Source organism: Aythya ferina, assembly GCF_964211825.1.
Source record: "Aythya ferina genome assembly, chromosome: 3".
NCBI classification, from domain to species: Eukaryota; Metazoa; Chordata; class Aves; order Anseriformes; family Anatidae; genus Aythya; species Aythya ferina.
In genome coordinates, this window is record NC_140298.1 from 30,019,788 (window position 1) to 30,033,074 (window position 13,287).

Genomic DNA, 13,287 nt, shown 5'->3' on the forward strand with positions numbered 1-13,287 from the left:
AAATCAAATACTGAAGGACTTCCTCCTCCACAGAGAACTTTCATTTTCCTAATTGCAGTGGTTTCCGTGATGCATGTGGTAGGATGCTGAAGGAAGCTTTGAGGAAGACTTCCTACCTCTTGCAGATTTTAAATATAGGATGTTTTCCTGCAGAAACCCATTGGCTGCCTCCCTGCCAGACCCTCAGTGAGTGGCTTTGCCAGGAGGCTGTGGAGTGACAGAGCAGCTAGGCCTGGGGCTGGGGACAGCTGTAGGACGGCGCAGTGACCACAACCCGCCACGCCAGTCAAGGGACACTGGGAGCCCCTGGATTTCGGGCACCTGGCAGCTGAGCTGCCCCAGACTCCTCTTTGGATGTTTTTACCCTGCTTGGATGAGGATTTTTTGGAGGTGACATTCATGCCCATGTCAGAAGAAAATAGCACTACCTCACCAAAAAAAGAAAAAACAGAGAAAAGAATTGTCTGTATGTTTGCCTGTTTTCACTCATTGCTATTGAAGATGGCCAAAGGAGACCAGGAAAGGAAGGAGCCATAGCCCCACTTGGTGCCAGCAGGGTGCAGGCACCTAACCCTTCGAGGTGCCATGGAAAATCCCAGACCATTATGAAATCAAGCGATGCTCAGCTGTCAGCGCACATTCCAGCAAAGGCTGTATGTCTCTCATTTGCAGGCTCCAGACTGTCTCTAACTGTTTGTGCCTCTCTTTTTAGCACGGGAACAGTGCTGCTTCAGGGAACAACGCCGCGTTCCTGGTGCATTACAAAATAAGACCCTTGCTGCTCTGAAGGCGCCCATGGCCGGCGATGTGGGGACAACAGATCCCACTAAAGATAGGTTTATAGTTTGGGTGTCAAAATGCCTCTCAAGGACTGGGCTTCCTGTTCAAGCTTTTGCTATATTCCCTGGTTTGCATTTTGCCACTCATTTTTCTCCATTCCTCTGCAGTGAGCTATTTTTCATGAATATCTAGCCAGCAGGAACCTACCCTGCTTCAACTTTACAAGAATCTTGACAATTGAAATGCTCCCCATCATGTGTTTCAAAGCAAATCTCAACAATTCTCCATCTATCCCCTAGCTGCGAATTGCCCAGACATCTGATCCAAATTATGGCTTCAGCTGTCAGGAACAGGGGTTTGCTCAGTGCAAATCAATTGCTTCCAAACAGTTCGCTTCATCTGTGCAATATTTTTAAATACAAGTTTGAAGACCAGATTGGTAAGAACTCTCGGTTATCACTTATTTTCCACTAAAGACTATGAATTCCTCCACTGTTTTCAAAACAAGTGGAAAATTTATTTCCCTGGAATCTCATTGTTTAATGGGAATGTATCAGTTCTGATGCAAAATTTAAAAAAATAAATAAAATTGGAATTGCTTAGCAGGAAAACAGGAGATTGCTGAACAACTCTCTTTTTAGCTGTCTCATTTCCCTTTTATTGTTACATTACATTTTTTTTTTCATGTCAGAAATGCTCTTAAAAGGTTGTTTCTATGTCTTTGACATACCCAAAGACAAACCTAGCCGGAAACCTAGAGTTTTTATTCTAGGTTTTGTTTGTTTGTTTAGATTTTGACTTTTCATCATAAGTTGGAATGAAAACAAGCTTCAAAATGTAAGAATTCACCTTGGAGTAGAAATTTCTTCCTCTAGCAGTTCTGAATTTGATCACAAAACTGGCTGAATCATCTCATTGATAGGTCTCGCATCATACACTGGATTCCAGAGAACTGGCCACCGTTCATCTCCATCTCCAGAGAGATGCACTGCCTCCGTCTCAGGTTCTCTGAACTTGGTCAAGGACACACCTCTGTACTGAAGAGCTTTCAGTGAGGGCCGATGTGGCTCAAGCACATCACTGATTTCAGCTCCCACATGCTTTCAGGTACTGAAGCTAATGGCATGGGTCATGCAATGCCCTTCCTTGCATATCTGCATTCCTCGGGGATCCAACTATGCATGGGAACTTACAGTTCATCACTTATTTCTTCCAGGATAACAGGGTAAAAAGGGACACAAGGCAGGTGCAACAAAGGGCACCTTTGACTCCTAAAGATCCTAAAAACTTACGCACAAATTATCCTGAGCTGCAATGTCTCCACAGGAAGTCCCATCCATGCCTGTAAGTCTGAGATTTTTTAGGCTAGGTAGAGCTTCTCCACCTCTCCTTTGCTGCAGCCCTCCTGGGGCACCTGCTCAGAGCAACATGTTTTCCTGACTCTTGTATACCTATTTCCTACCCAGCCAGCTGGAAATATCCAGTCTTTGCTTGTCGCCAGGGAGATTCTGCAAAACCTCCCTGTTCCACATCACTGCAGGCTGGGCTTTAAGGTCAGCTGAAGCAGATAGCTCCAGGCTGGGCGCCTCATGATGGCCCTTCAGCACATATCAAGTCAATTTTGTCTGAGCAAGACTTCTTCTGGAATTCCTTTCAATATCTTTGGTCTGACTAAGTTGAAAACTTGGTTCAGGATAGAAGGGTCCTAAAAATGGAGGCACCTACTGCAACATGGATTTCATACTTGGGTGTGATGTGGGGATGCTGCTCGGCTAGAGGTTTGGCTCAGGGACTGGCCAGGCACAGACTTTGTGACCCATGCACACTGCTCTCCCTCCATCCAGCCCTGCTATCTCCAGCACAACTACTTGTTTTCTCAGGTGTCCTTGCTGGGGGAAGCCAGGCAAATTCTTTGAGAAATTCACCATCTAGCCAGCTAGCTTTTGCATTACTGAGTAACCTTTCTAAACTTTTCCACGGCAACTTCCATGGGTGTAAGACCGATACATGTGATTTAAAGGCCCAATTTTTACGTAACTTCCTAATCTCAAATCTTCACCCTGCTGACCTTGAGGACAGCCTGGAAATAATAACCTTTCCTTTGTAAGACTTTTTGCCTCCTCTCTTCATAAGTCCAAACATCTGCTGTCCTTCCCATATCAATTAACATTTAGTTTTTCTTTTATCTTTTCTGGAAAGCAAGGTAGTGCTTAGGGTATTGGTCACATGAGCTCATTTTACTAGGCTAGATAGGGCTGATAACATTTGATGTCTACTTTGGATCGTTTGCTATTACTATTGGAGAAGCAGACAGATTTTATTTTACTCTCAACCTGCTTTTGCTACATGTTGTCTGGCCTTTATGTTCCAAACCTCTTATATTTTAAAACCTTATCATGATAAAGAATATCAGATAAGCTTCTCTTTTTGGAAACGTATGCAGCTTTAAAATACATATACTTCATGAGGGGAAAGAATAGGTTGGCTGTTTTAGAAATGAGCAAAACAAAATAATTCTATTAAAAATTACATTTCTGATTTATGACTTTTTCTAACGGAAAGTGTTTTGCCCTTTTTAAAATTCAGAAATGTGAAGTATGCATCATACCAGCGCTACACAGATTTATCTGTTTCTCTTGGGAGGGCTTTTGTCTTTGTGCAAAAATCACTCATTTTAGACTCATTCCTTGATGGCCTAGGTTATCTGCATGTTCTGGGGATGTTCTTTGTCAAAGGGGGTTGTGGAATCATTCAAAAAGAGAAAAGCTTTTCCTTAGGGGAAACCCTAACTTTACCAGATGCTGTGTATGGCTTTTGCTCAGTGCTTTCAGGATCTCATACCTAAAAAATCTCAAAGAAGCAGCACTTACTGCCCAGGGCTAAGGATTTCATGGGTTATGGATCTTCTAGTTTGACCCTTGGGAGTGTGGAGGCAATGGGGTTAACGAACCCTCAAGACAAACATGCGAGGCTTGGTTTCCTCTCCTCTTGTCAGCCATGCACAGATGTCTTGATCAAGTGCTCACCCACCACGGACACCCTGTGCGATGGCAAGAGCAGAGCTGCCTGCTCTGGCAGGAGCTGTGGGCCTGGGCTGCAAGAGCCGTGCTGGAGCCCTGGCTGTGCTGTGAAGCCCCACTGACGCGCCCTGCGGGGACACACAAGCTCACTGTGAAGCAAACACGGCTCTGCAAGGACTGTTCAGACCCCCAGGGTCTGCCTGCATCCTGCGTCTCTTTTCTATTGGCATCACAGTGTCTCAATAGTTTGTCATGAGTTTCCACAGGAGAGTTCACGTCCTGCTTGAACTCTGTCCTTTGCAGCAGGAAACGATTCTACCAGCACCTTGTAAAGTCTCGTGAAAGCAATCCTGTCAGAGGCACCTCATTAGCTTTCCTGATGGCTGCAGCCTCGGGAAAAGATTTGATGCAGCTGCCATAAACACTAATGCAAACAGATCCGTGTGCGGCCAGGAGTCAGGCAGGGGTCTGGGAGATCCACCTGTGCCCAGCAGAGGAGCAACAATGAACTCCAGCCTCATGCCGTCCCTCACGTTTCCACAGCATGAACCCTCCACCAGTGACAACTGCCTCCTGGTGCCAGATCAGATACTCACCTGCACAGGATCACACTTTTCTATATCACGGCTTATCTGCTCTGTGCCATCATCCAAACAACAAGTAGAGGTCATGGCTGGCACAAAGAATGGTATTTGGTGGTGCCATTTGCATTTCTCTTTCCAACCCACCTCAGCGTTTCTGAGTTTCTACTTTGAAGCACGTGGTTATTCTCAGCCTTAAACCAGGAGGCCAGCTACTCTGAGCATGGGTTTAAGAGCTAGACATTTACCTGTTGCTGCAATGAGAAGGTTAAAAATGAATTTGCTAAAGCAAGTTCTTTTACCAACATGTCAGCAGCATCATTTTAGCCAACAACTGCTGTCATGTCTTACCTAGATCTCCAAGGCAAATTTCCAGCACGTTATTTGGGAGTGAAGGAATTGCCACGTGAAAGAAGATCCGGAGTCTGCTGGCCTTCAACAGCAGCTGGTGCTGTGTGAATCGGAGAAACCCTGTAACAGCTGGCACACCTAACCAGGGCTTGTCCTGACACATGAGATGTGAGACATCTGATTTTAATGGGAAGGCCAAAGGGCGCTGCTTTAGAAACTTCTCATGTGATTAATGTTAATGAAAATACTCTGCACACGTGTGTCCCCTCAGTGTCTAACTTCTGTATGAGCTGTGAGTTGTGGGTCTGAGTGACATCTGGCTTGGCAGGGGGTTACAGCACCAAGCCTGGGAACAGGGATGTGTTTGGTTGCACCATGCCCAGAGGAGGGTATGCTCAGCTGGGCGTTTGGATTAATCTGAAAACAGGATAGAGTTGATATATCTTTCTGGATTTTATTTTGTTTTAGTTGTCCGATCCATTTATCTTGGGACAAGTCTCTACCAAAAGCCTGACAACTGGAAGTGGTACAGACTGAAGATAATGACAGCCGCTGCACGTGTTGGGCCTGTGACGATGCCAGGGCTAGTGGCTGTGGGCAGCTTGGTTCTCAGTAGTTTTCCTGGGGGTTGGCACTTGGCTCCTCTTTATTTTCTGTAAAAAGTGTCACTTTGTGAGCAATTCAAAGTGCGCGGCTCTTCAGAGAGACTCTTCTTTTTATAGCGCGTGTTTCAAGAGGCGATAGATTTATGTTTTGTGCCAGAGGTGCACTTGAGTAAAGACAATTGAACTGATGTTTTATTGAGTAGGGAATAGATGTTTTTCTTCAATGTGGTGTAGAGCGTGCAGCTATGGCTTGATTTGATTACTGTTCAGGAAGATGTTCCAGGTTGTTTATTGGTGTTTTGAGTTCCTCTTCTGAGCAACATAATAGTTCCTTTAATGAATGTTTATGCTTCTTCCATACAGATAATTTGTTCTCTTGGCAGATTGTTTAATGACTGATTTTTTATTTTATTTTATTATTTTTTTCTGGGGGAGTGACTTGAGACGCTCTTAACTAGAGGTTACACAGGAAACATTTGGAACGGCATCCTTTCTGCTAAGTGATTTACTCTTGGCTCATGTTTGGTGACATTTCCACCCTGAGGAAAGACAGTATAACTCACTGAGGTTTAGTGCCACTCTTTTTGTGGTCCATTGGGCGGGCTTTAATGCCGTGGTAGATTATTGATTTTCTATCTTTATTGTTTGTAATGCAGCTGTAGATAAGAGTTGGAACTAGTACTTGATAGCTTGTCTTTTCTTTCAAACCCTTTCCTCCCTTAGCTTTCTAAGACTCAACTTAAATGAAACATGTAGTTGTGGTACTGTTGGGATTCCTCCTAAAGGATGGGTTTGCTTTGAGGGATGGCTTTTCCTCTGTTTAAGCATTGCTGGAAAGTAGGGAAGTGAATATTCATTTCCTGTAAGCAACACAGAGAGCAGACAGTCCTGGGTCTTTGCCACAAAACGTGAAGTTCTGGGATCTGTAGAGCCAACAAAAAATTTTTGAGGTGTAACCTTAAGCACTACCAAAAGTACAAAATAGCAAAAAACAATCTGATAGAATCACAGAATCAAAGCATCATACAATCATAGATTCACAGAATGGTTTGGGTTGGAAGGGACCTTAAAGACCAGCTGGTTCCACCCCCCTGCCATGGGCAGGGACACCTCCCATCAGACCAGGCTGCCCAAAGCCCCATCCAGCCTGGCCTTGAGCACCTCCAGGGATGGGGCACCCATAGCTTCTCTGGGCAGCCTGTGCCAGCACCTCACCACCCTCAAAGTAAATAAATTCTTCCTAATACCTAATCAAAATCTACCCTCTTTTAGGTTAAAGCAATTCCTCCTTGTTCTGCCATGCCACTCCCTGACAGAGTCCCTCCACAGCTTTCCTGCAGGTGCTGGAAGGCCACTGTAGGGTCTCCCCAGCACCTTGTCTTCTGCAGGCTGAACAACCCCACCTCTCTGTCTGTCTTCATAGGGGAGGAGAATAGGAGCTGTGAGATGACAAAGTCTGGGGTAAGAGGTCTGTGCTCAGCTACTGACACCCCCAAATGTCTGCTCCAGCTCTCTTCTGTCTCACTCTGGGCTTAAGTGTGGGAAGAAGAAGGCAAATGGCAGTGTCAAGGCTGCTGGGGGACAAAATGGACCTCCATTTTGCAGAACATATCCACTGGTGACTCACCAGATCTTACCAAGATCTTCACAGCATCTCAGCTTTGGACCTGCAAGGACTGGGAGGGATTTGATTCTCTCCACGCTGCCCCCTGACCCTAGCAGCTGCGTTCCCAGGATGACACCCGGCACTCGTGTTTTGTCACGAGTTTCACAAGATCTGTTAGTGTCTTTTTCAGGCCACCTGAGAGAGACTTGGGGAAAAGTTTTGCCACTCAGCTATCACCAGGCCTTTATCCTGAGGGCTATGAAGAAAAAGAAGAACCCCTGGGGGATGAAGCATTGAAGAGTTTTGTCCTTTCTCTGGATGTCGTTGTTAGGTAAAAAGTGTGGCAAATAGACTGCAAGCTGCATGTGGTTTGGCTGGGAACACTCATCATTCCTCCTTTGATCTCAGTTGGATTTACTCTCTGAAATATGCAACTTTTGCCTAAAACACATGTGGCTCTTCCACCAGGTCAACGTCTGTTGATGGGGGATGTATTTTGATTGTGGATTGAGGGCTCTTGGTCTCTGTTCCAGGTGGTTTTGGAGTAAAGGCTGCATTTATCTCCTGTGTTCAGTTATTGCATAATGCTTAGGAAATGAGACAGGTCGTTTGTCTTATCAATCCCCATAACTCGTTATTACAGCCTCTTTTAACTGAATCTTGTTTAGGAAAATTGTGAAATTGTCTTTCTGACCTTTTCATTTTGCTTATTTTAGGCTGCATGTGAGTAAGCAAAGGCTTCATTTTGTAGAACATGCAAACAGGATTGTTTCTCGTGAGTGTGCTGTCTCCATCTCCCCTGCTCGCAATGCTCTGCTGAGCAGCCTTTTCCAGCATGAATCTCATCCTGGAAGGAGAATATGTTGGTGATTGCTTGGCTTCTTCCCTGTCCCGCCTTCCCTAGCTTAGCATTTCTTGTCACCTACATTTTTGTGTGCTTTTCCTTGTTATGTAGAGGACTTGGCCAGAAACTTTGTTTCTAGGGCTGAGGTTTAAGTTGATTTTATGAGAGCACTTTGAAAGAGTTTCCAATCCTTAAACGTATGAAAGAAGCACGTAGAAAGTGGACAGTGGGTCAGATTACTGAGGGTGAGTATAAACCAGTAGCACTACTTGTATTGATAAAATTAGAAAGGTGAAAGGTAAAATTGAGATGCAACTAGCAGGAGGCATCAAAGATAGCAGAAATGTATTAATAGATAAAGACCAAGCAAAGCATCAGTCTGCTAAAGGTGGCAGAAAGCTGTTGTGAGACAACATGAAGAAAGTCACAATATTAAAGGCCTTTTAAAACTAACTACAAAATGTTAAGTATAAGCAAGTACCCAAATAAATCAATATCAGCTGCAGAGGAGAAAGTTTTCATTCTAAAACAGGCAAAGAACGAGGTAGAAATTAATCAGATATTTAGAAGTTTTTGCAGTGGCTGGGACTGAGAGACTTCAAGTTTTGATCCTGAAGACCCGGAAGAAATAACCTCTGAACAATGCAATCACTGCAAACACTCAAAGGGCAAACAAGGTAGCCTGAAGATAAGAAGATGGAAAATGTGATGGCTTACTTTAAAAAGTGTAGAATGAAGATGGGAAATTATCAAATCAAAGAATCACAGAGTGGCCAAAGGAAAATGTCCCTGAAAAAAAACTCTTGATGGAAATAGTTGAACAAACTGCAGCTATCTGCAAGACAAAGAAGATGAGTATCAGCCAAGATGGATTTGCCAAGCATAAATAATATTAAACCAGTTTTATTTCCCACTGCAACAGGGATAATAGGCCTTGTGGAAGGACAAAAGCAGGAGTTTCTACATATCATGATTCTAGCCAGACCTTTCTTGTCTCTATTTCATTTGATATTCTCATTATAAATTAAAGAAGCATGACTTGAATGAGATGTTTTCACTCTTTTCTAACATAGATCCATGAGGAAGCTCAGAGTGCTCCATAGTAAGCTGCAACTGCTGAAAATATTCCTACTTCTCTTTGTTACATTTCAGAAACCACCTAAATGTAGCCCCTACCAAAGCCTAAAGACAAAAATTTCAAAATCACTGGTTTACACAAAACTACCACAGGGCCAATAAAAAACTGGTTACACATATGTGCCAACAAGTAGCCACTGGTGTCCACTGTTAAAATCCAAAATATATAGACAGGATTTCTTTGGAATCTTTTCTAGGTTTGCTCTGTTACTAGCTAATGAATAAAAAGTGCATGGGTCTCTAGAGCCACAGATCACAGCTAGCAATAGGAAGGTATGAAGCTTTCTCCAGAAAACAGTGTGAGAGGATTAATTAAATAACTTAATAAGCTGAACTCTATCAACAGTACTGTTTTGGTGGCGAGAGGGCAAATACTGTTCTTGTAAAAGCAAGACTTTTTGTCTTGATTGTAAGACATAAGAAAAGACCACCCAATTCTACTCAGTGCTTGCTAACAGCTCAGCTGGAATACTGCCTGAGCTGCTCTAGTTTATGTCCCTGCAGACAGAGAAGTCCAAGGAAGAGCAACACAAAATACTAGTGATATAGAAAATACAGATTATGAAGAAAGATTGAACGAACTGGGTTCTCTGGCCAAAGGAAAAGAAGACCAAAGAAGTAAGGAAGAACTTTTGTGTCCTTACATACATTTAAGGTTGCTGTAAGGAAAGGAATAAGCTGTTTCCTATATTCACAATGAAAATTATAATAAATAATAGGATTAAGTTATTAAAGTGGAGTCTGAGGGCTCCCCAGTGCTGCAGGTCTTTGAAGAAGGATCTTGCATCTGGGAAGAAAGGTGCAAATGCACTTGATGCAGCCTTAGGGTGATGGGCTGGTCTAAGACACCCACCCCTTTACAGCCTCTATTTCTAGGAATCTGTGAAGTTGTCCAAATTAAATGCTAAGAAAATGATTGCTGGTGGTGGATTTCAGCCAGCCAATGTGGCCAGCTCTTTGCAGCTTAAAAGGCAGAATAATTTACAATAGGCAGTTTTTTATAGTACTGCTTTATAGTACTACAAGCAGGTTTATATATTATTTTACTTGAAAATGACATAGATGGGACTATTTATGAATCCAGGTTGTAGCTGCTATTTGTTTTGCACCTGGGTTTTATTTCAGTTGTATCTTGAACTTTTTATGACTTTGTGCATTTTCACTGTTAGCAATCTACTTATAAATCGCCATGTGTCTTGAAAGCCTTGACTGAAATCAGATGGGCACAGTCTGTCTGAACAGCTTTGTAGTCAATGGATTTTGTTGCCCCACTGTTCACATCTGATCGTACACGTACATGCTGAAGAGCCTGGGCCCCAGCACTGATTGCCAAGAAATTCCTGGTCTTACAACCATCAAACTACAGAACGGTTTGGGTTGGAAGAAACCTTAAAAACCACCTGGTTCCACCCCCCTGCCATGGGCAGGGACAGCTCCCACCAGACCAGGTTGCCCAAAGCCCCATCCAGCCTGGCCTTGAGCACTTGAGCACTTGAGGGATGTGGCATCCACAGCTTCTCTGGGCAACCTGTGCCAGTGCCTCGCCACCCTTGGAGTAAAGAATTTCTTCCTTACATTTAATCTAAACCTACCTATTTTAGCTTGAAGCCATTACCTCTGGTCCTAATCACTCTGCTGAGTGACAAAGAGTTCCTCCCTAGCTTTCCTGTAGGCCCCTTTTGCATATTGAAAGGCCACTACAAGGTCTCCCCAGATGCCCCCTCTCTGTTGAGAAAACCTTGTTTTCTATTATTCAACCAGTTATTAACACATAAAATGATCCTCCTTCTACCCCCCTTTCAATTTCATTCTTTTTCAAACACTTCCAAGAAACAGCATGGCTTTGCTCTACACAGTACGGGCCCTTTACCACCACACCATGTTTGTCTGTGACTGCGTCTATTCTGTGCCGTGTCCCCGAGTGGAAGTCGGGATCGCTGATCTGTTTCCTGGTTTAAAAATGAGTACCGCATCTGTCATCTTCCATTCCTGTGGCACCACAGCTGAGGTGCTACGTATGGATGGATTAGGTATCACAGCAGTAGTTTGAAGATGTTATATCTGGGTTCCAGCTATATTCAGAACTCCTGTCTGTGTGAATACCTCCTGGCCCTGCCAGCTAGCCGTGATCCGTATTATCAGCTGTGCTGAAGTCTCATTTATTCACTCGAGCTGTAGGAAGCTCCTTGCCCTAAAGAAAGGACAACACAGTGCACACGGAAAATTGACTGCTAACTTCGTTGCTGTGGCCTTTTGCCTGTCTTGCTTGCTCCTTTTACTGCTTGATATCACACCAGCCAGGGGAGATGGTCTGGGCTGCCTCTGGAGAGGGGGCACAGCATGACACGGAGCAGTGCCCGTGCCGTGCTGTGTGACGCTGGCCCAGCCACCCGCCAGCTGAGGCTGTTGGCTCCAGGAGGGCCCCAGACACCCGAGGCCCTGGCCCAGCTCCCTTTTGGGCCCAGCTGGGGCTGGGAGTGCTGCTGACAACAAGACTTTAAAGCCAGGACCGGGGCTCGGCCCCAGCTGGGGTTCCCGGCATAGCGGGTGCCACGTCCTTCGGCCTGCCACTTGTGCCCGTGACCGGCACACAGCGAGGCAGGGCAGGTTTGTGGGGACGGGGCTCGGCACCCAGCGGGGAGCAGCCTCTTGCACACTTCTGCAGTTCCCAGAGAAAGGCTTTGGTCTCTGCAGCTGGTAATTTTATTGCAAAGATAGAAAACATCACACTTACCGGCTTTGCCAAAAGAACTTGAAAACAACTTCAAAGGAGGACATGGATCCCCGCCCCACGCTCAGAGGGCAAAACTTCCCTTTACAGGGAGTTAAACCAGACCTATTGCATTGGGGGGGGCACATCTTCTCAGACATTTGTTGCTCAGACAAACTCCTCCGTAACACTTTAGATATTAAATGTGACTTTGTGCTGACAACGGCTGCGCTTGTGTTCAAGCCTCAGAGTTGGTTTCTGTGGCTGAAAGCTTGAGCTTTATGCTGTTAGTCACAGCGTAAGACACTTCCAGTTCAATTTCACACAGATGTAGCAGCAAACAGCAAGGTACAAGACCTACCTTCCTGTTTAAAGCACTCCTCGTGGTAGAGTGAGCTTTGCTTACCAGAGAATTGGTTGTTCTCTCATTCTTTGTCGTGAATTGAGCATCAAGCCCTGTGTTGCCAGCCTGGCAGAGCTTGCTGCCCCTGGGAAAGCATCTCTTTCCATAGGGACACCACAGGGAACGCCAGGTGCTGCAGCACAAATACTAATGTGTGGCAGCATCTCCACAGCAGGTCCAATGCAGCCACACCTGGGGGGTTCAATGCAAAATGGACCTCAGGGTCTTAATTTCTAAAATGTTCAGATGGTGAGGCACACACTAACTGATAGCACGCACAGATCTTGTTCCAGAGCAGTCCTGTTCACAGCATTGCCAACTGCACACGTCCAAAAATCACAAATCAGGCTCTCCCTTTATACAAAGGGACTGGTTTTATAGTAACGGGATTAAGAAAGAAAATAACAGTGACCTTTTGCATTGCTTGAACCCTTTAATCAAAACCAAGTTACAATTTCCAACTTCTCGCTAGCTCCTGACAGCTAGAAATTGAACTATTGCTTTTAATCAAGCCTGGGGTTGCCCTGTGCTCCCTAGGCTGTGGGCGCCGGGGCTCTCGGAGCCCTCTGGTACCATGATAGCTGCAGAGAAGCTCCTCGTGTCCACAGAGCACACCTGCGGCACCAGAATAGCAGCTCTGTGTATGGATTTCATTCTCAGTAGCTATGGGATGAGCTTGTCTTCTCTTTGCAGCCCTTTAGAGCTGATATTTCCAGCGGTAAGAACTGTAAGCCAGCTTCTATATCAGTGTGTGGTGATCAAACACAACCAGCTGCGTATTTACATGGAGATGCTGAGCTCAGCACAGCTGCCTCGGTGAGGCAAAGTGCCTGTAGTTTTTACCATAAAGGCGGCAGATGAAGGCACAATAAAGGCTGTGATACATAAATACACGTGGCCAGCCTTCATGCTCACTCCTGAAGCCACGGGGCCTTGTCTGCGCCTGGTTTCTATCAGGGCAGTTTTATTCCACGGCAGCGGCTCACAGCATGTGCCTCAGGGCCAGGAGGCACCTCCCTGGGGCAGAGGCCAAGTGCAGCTCTGCAAAGCACAAAAAGGCCAGGTAGGAGGATGCGAGACTCAGAAGGCCGTTGAGGTTCTGGTCTGTGTTCCCGAATTTATTTTCACTTTTTAGCCAAAGACTCGCGTGCGATGCATAAGCAGACCTGCCCTCCGTGCCCCAAGGACAGCCGCTCATCCCTCAGCCACACAGCCAGGCTCTTTCTTGCTGATTCTCTCTGATGTGGGTT